Source organism: Strongylocentrotus purpuratus, unplaced genomic scaffold (assembly GCF_000002235.5).
Source record: "Strongylocentrotus purpuratus isolate Spur 01 unplaced genomic scaffold, Spur_5.0 spur5_scaffold_15, whole genome shotgun sequence".
NCBI lineage: Eukaryota > Metazoa > Echinodermata > Echinoidea > Camarodonta > Strongylocentrotidae > Strongylocentrotus > Strongylocentrotus purpuratus.
In genome coordinates, this window is record NW_022145600.1 from 36,495,782 (window position 1) to 36,501,781 (window position 6,000).

The window sequence follows — 6,000 nt, forward strand, 5'->3', positions numbered from 1 at the left end:
ATTTAAAAGCATGTCAAGAACATGGTACCGGTTCAGCGAAAGAAAAATGAAGTCACATCATAGACAGGAAATTAAAAAAAGGGGATTTTAGGATCAGGATTTACTTTGCTCACGTTCTATCAATAAGGACAGGCTCAAGTATTTATAGAGAGCGCCTTGGTCAGACACTCAATAGCTCTGACGTTTCGAAGATTGAAGGCACTTGTTGACGTCATCAAAGTGTGCAGTGCTGTACAGTCTGGAACCCCTTCCTTTTAATTGTGGTTGCAATGGACTGGGTTGGGGTGGGTAAGATTGATAAGAAAAAGATTTTAAAATCATAAAAATCAATGTGGTTCATCAATAATATCGCTAATGATTTTTATTTTTAGCTTTCGGCGGATGGCGCTATAACAAATGTGACTCTGGAAAGTATCAGTGTATACATGCAGAACCTAATTTGCGTATCATCCAGAATACTTATCCCAGATAAATAACCGCCCAAGCCCAGCTATATAGCTCCCTCTCAGACGACTAAAGGGCATTATTCGAGCATGTTTTCGCAGGACAAAGACTGAATTATAAATGTTATACAAAGAAATACATTGTAAATACAAATTGCAATTGTGAACAAAACATATTGAATTAAATACCACATTACATAAAATACTTAACATGATAAAGTCTGTCTGCACTAGTTTGGCCAGGCTCGATTAGACCTCCCTGCGTGGTCACTGACAGGTGGCTATCTCATCAAATCAGCTCTCAATTAACATAAGAAAAAGGATCATGGGGAACCAACATGTGCCGCTGAGGCACTGTTTGTTATATGGAGGGCGCAAGTAGCCTTAAGTATAGCAGTCCCGCTTCATAGGATGTTGTACAAAATTAGCATTAATACAGGTACAATTAAAAGATGATTACATTCCTGCTACCAATGACAAATATTGAACGATAACAAAGTACGAGGTCAAGGAGAAAGAAAAAGAAAGAGTAAGAGAGAGAGGAAGAAAGAGAGAGAGAAGAAGAAGGGAGAAATGCGAATAGGGATGGAGAAAGAGTACAGTATGGTAATCGTATAAATATAGACAAAAAAGCAGTAACTTGATAGCAACACCATAACGATTTGGAACAGGTCAGAGTAGTACAAACATGATAGATGATTGTTACAAGCTTTGATGTTTATTGACTATACGTGTGAGATTAAAAGGGGCACTATTTTGGAATCTCTTAGACCTGCACGTAGATTCTTGATATATTTTGACATTTGGTATATTGAATTTGTTAGTTTTCTTTGGAGGTAAGCACGATGCACACAACATATTTTTTTTTCAAATGAAACAGCAACGTTTTTAGTCAGTTTTTCTCGACGAGTCAAAAGAGATCGCAATTCTAGTTTTGCTAATGAATTGCCATATTAAGAGCTCAAATTTGATCTAACAATTATTTTACATGCTCTTTTTGTATGCTCTCTATGTCATGAATCTATCTGATAGTCAAACTTGCAGAAAAAGAGGTACACAGCCTTATACAAATATCCAACATATACGGTTAACAGATCATAAACAGCCAGGTTGTAAGTTTTTCATCTACGTAGCATGAATTATTTTCTATTACTCTTCTTTCTAATTACAGTTGCATGAGTATTCCACTTAAGGTCACTTTGAATTCTGACACCAAGAATCTTAACCATATTTACCAGGGGTAAAGGTCTATTATCAATATTTATAAGATGATGACGTGGATCCTAAGCAAATGATTGGGTAAGAGCGTACACGTGAGCAGGCATGTATTTGCCTAACGCGTAATTTGGATGATGACCGGTCATTATCCAATGGTAATGACCGGTCCTTATCAAAATCATGTTATAAAACGTCATTTTATAAAAACAAATAATGCACATCATTTTGTTCGGTACCTTCGAAACAGTCCAAACACCCTCGGCCTCGGCTATCGCCCCGGGCGCGTTATTTTCTTCTGCGGCACAGATTGGGGCCTTTAAAAAAAAAAGAGGTCTTGATTTAACCCTAACCCTAACCCTAACCCTAACCCTAACCCTAAATTTTCACATAGGCTCAACACGCACCTAACCCCAATCTGTGCCGCAGAAAAAAATAACGCGCCCCGGGCGTGTTAGACTGTTCCAATGGTACCTCGTGTGGGTAATTCTTACTAATGGCCTCATTGCAGTGTATTATTTGTATAATATATAACAAAGGTTGTTGTATTGTATATACAGTTTGTTTACGTTTAATTTCATATTATTTGATGAAGTCCATAATTTAAGCAGTTCCAGTTGGCCTTGTAATTGGGATGTTTGTGTACTTGGTCTACATTCTACTTGTGTTAAAAATAATATACGTATTCAAAATACGGTATAGAAGAATATCTACAAGCATCGTTAATGATTACAATAAACACAACTAGTAGATTCTAGAACAATAACCTCCTGGACAATCAGCCCCGGCCAATTAACAGCGGGACATTTACCCCAAGGAAAATTACCACCAGAAAATTACCTCCTAGGGCAGTTACCTCCCCCCCCCCCTCCCCAAGTACAACAACCCCGAGTACTTTACTAACCGAAAAATTACCTCCCGATAAATTACCGCCTGCCGTTCATTAAAGGGAAATTCCAACCTAATTATAATTTGGTCACAAGCAGGTAAACAAAATTGGTGAAATTTTGAGCAAAATCCGATTAGAAATAGGAAAGTTATGATTTTTTTAAGTGAATCGCAAATTGGCAACACTGTGACGTATCATGCGAGCTCCCCTGCCAGTAGAACTACTTAAAACTTCAAAAGCCTGTATTCTTCTTAAATAAAGTTTCCAATCAATAAACATTCACGCTAAACTTGATAATTGCAAATATGTTTTTATACAACCCCTGGATAAAAACATATATTCCGTCATAAAATAACTAACATAATGAAAATGAATACATTTTCTAGGGGGTATAGTGCTTGGGGTGGTTGTCCTTATGGTAACTGTCCTCGGGGGGGGGGGGGGGAGGATTGTCCGAGGAGGTGATTTGCCGGGGGCAATTGTCCTCGGGGGCCAGTTGTCCTTGGGGTGGGGTAGTTTTCCGGGGGTAATTTTCCAGGGGTGATGTCCTGATACGTCCTACAAGACCCGTTTACTAACATAATCAAATTTATGGATGTTTCTTTCCTGTGGACCTATAGTGACGAGTAATTCCATTAACTTGTTATTAATAAAAGAACTAAAATAGTCGGAATCTAGTCTGCATATATTACTTGTTGCTACGTCGGACAAGACTCGGGCAAGCGTTCAGGTTGTCAAGAACAACCTCTATTTAAAAGTATGCAAAACAATTCGAATATGTTAGTAAAGCGGTATATTACCTCCGAGCAATTGCAGTTATTCCCTGGCATAAATTACCAGTGGATTTCTGATATAATTCTATCAACCATTACAATTCCAACTCGGCCCATCGACAATCATTCAAATGGAAATATTCAACCTTTATCTAAACTCTGATTTCTGTAAAGAGTTTTAAGCTAGCATTACTTCAGTTTATTGTTACATCACGCATCGCCTGCGGCTTTGATCTGACATATGGTCGGCATGTAACCGTAAACATTTGCAAGCTATTATAATAAATCATTCTCATAATTCATTTTTTTTCTCCATGTTTTTCCCTCCACAGGGATTTTATTGATTTTCATTTGAAACAAATTAACAAATATATATATTCAAGGTAATTTACATTTATAACATAAATAAAATTGGCTTCTCAAGATACAAGTATTGTTGAACTGTTCAGTTAACAGAAAACTAACATTACAAATCAATAATTCATTTCTGATATTCATGAAAAGAAAAAAATACAGAAAAAATATCATTTTAAGTAAACAAATTCCTGAATTGAAACCATTTTCTTGTGAATGTATTATTTCTACAATTCGAATTTGCAATATACTTTTCGTTTTTGAAGTAATTTATAATCGAAACTCTAATATATTATCAAAGTCTGGCAATTGTTTCTTTATTTTGCAAGTATACACCATCTGTCGCACCACAATCAGTATACAATTCAATGCATAATTATTTGAACCTCTTAAACCAAATAATTTATCTCGGTTCCAGTATAAATCCAGTGCTCTAACCTATCCCAAATATGTTTAACATGCGTACAATCACATAGCAGATGTGTAACTGTTTCAATCTGTTCATTACAAAATGTACATTATTTTCTTGGGATTAAATTCCAGCCCCCCCCCCCCCCACTCAGTGTTATTTAAGGTACGCATATGCGTGTTCCAATCGACCCCCCCCCCCTTTTCAGCAAAAGTCCGGTGTGTAAAGTCAATACGGGTCGACATTTTTCTTTTGTTATACGAGCCTTTTTCAGCACCCCCCCCCCCCCCTTTTCAGCAAAAGTCCGGTGTGTAAAGTCAATACGGGTCGACCTTTTTCTTTTGTTACGAAAAAGACATTTTGGTAACACGCATGGGGTCCTTTCGTTCTCGGAGTGGGGGGGGGGGGGGGGGCGGGACTAAATTCATTTTAAATAGTAGATCGTTCGTATATAATATGCATTGCAAAACTTTAAACTGAAACCATCGTAAGCCCACATCAATGGTACAACTAAATCGAACAGAACAATATGTTTCCCAACTCTTATCATTCAGGTCGAAAATGCATTTCCATTTAAGAAAACTTTTACATAGTCCTTTTCTTCTCTTAAATAAAATTGCATAGATATGTGAACATCCTTTAATACGTTTCATAACATTGTATCTGGGAAAAAAGGTTGTGGCACCTTGTTAAAAATAGTAAAATTGTTAAACCCTTGTCTAATTGCATCGTATAATCCATGATAAAAAAAAGAAAATTTATTTGAATATTATACTTTTCTTGGAAGTGTTCCAAAAAGAAAAAAAATCACCATTTGTGTCTGAAATATCATTGGCAAAACAAACTCCCTTTTGACACAATTTTATATTATATATTGAGCTATTGCCTATTTAATGTAATCATTATTCCATAAGGGTTGGCAAGAAATGTTATCATAATGCATATACAAGAGCGTAAGTACTATAAGCCATGAACATTTCTCATTATTCATGTTTCCGTATTTTCAAACTATTATCTTCAATACTTTTTAAAAGACGCATACAAATGTTAATACTCCCTTAGTTATACAAAATAGATAATGTTATACTATGATACTGTCGAAGCCGAATAAATTAACATTACTATTATTTATTCATAACGTCTGGGACGAGAATATGTTATGATGTTTACATTCAGGGAGCACGTGTAATCCTAGGTCATTTTAGTCTGTACGTACAGACTAAAAAAAGTTTGAAAATAAATAACAGTAATTGTATATTGATTTAAACCAAAACCACCCAGACAATATTAGTATTGGCTATTCAAATTAAATTAAAAAATACTATTTAAGTGTAAATTTACGATAAAGATAATCCAAACTCCATAAGAAGTGTCAAGATTGTGGCATCTCTCAACAAGGGTTTGTGCATGCAAGCTACCGTATACATCTGTGCATCCAATATAATAGTCTGCTATTACAGGCTGTGCTTCGACATTTATAATAAAATTCAAAGATATTAAATGGAGCAAAACCGTTCATGATACAAGTATTTGTTGATATTTTTTGTCAACTGCGTGCTTGAGATGTAAGCCCTAATTAATTATTAATATTAGCCATAAAATTGATAACTAAGACACTGTCGGAACTTTGCAGAACAGTTCTAGCTCGTTGTAGTTTGAAGTTTGAACTGATTTTTTTTAAGGGTCAAAATTGACTATTTTTGCCTAAATAATTTACATGGCGATATATACCCTCAAAATACATTAACATTTGCGTTTGTAAACCAGACCGCGTAGGTCTTTGTACCCTATAATGAGCGCAATGGGTGATATAACAGTGTGCTAAATATATTTGGGTCTGCTAAGTGTAAGACTATTTATAATACCAAAGACGTCTGGTACAGTTCAGCGTCGTTTCGATGAACACAACAAAGGCAA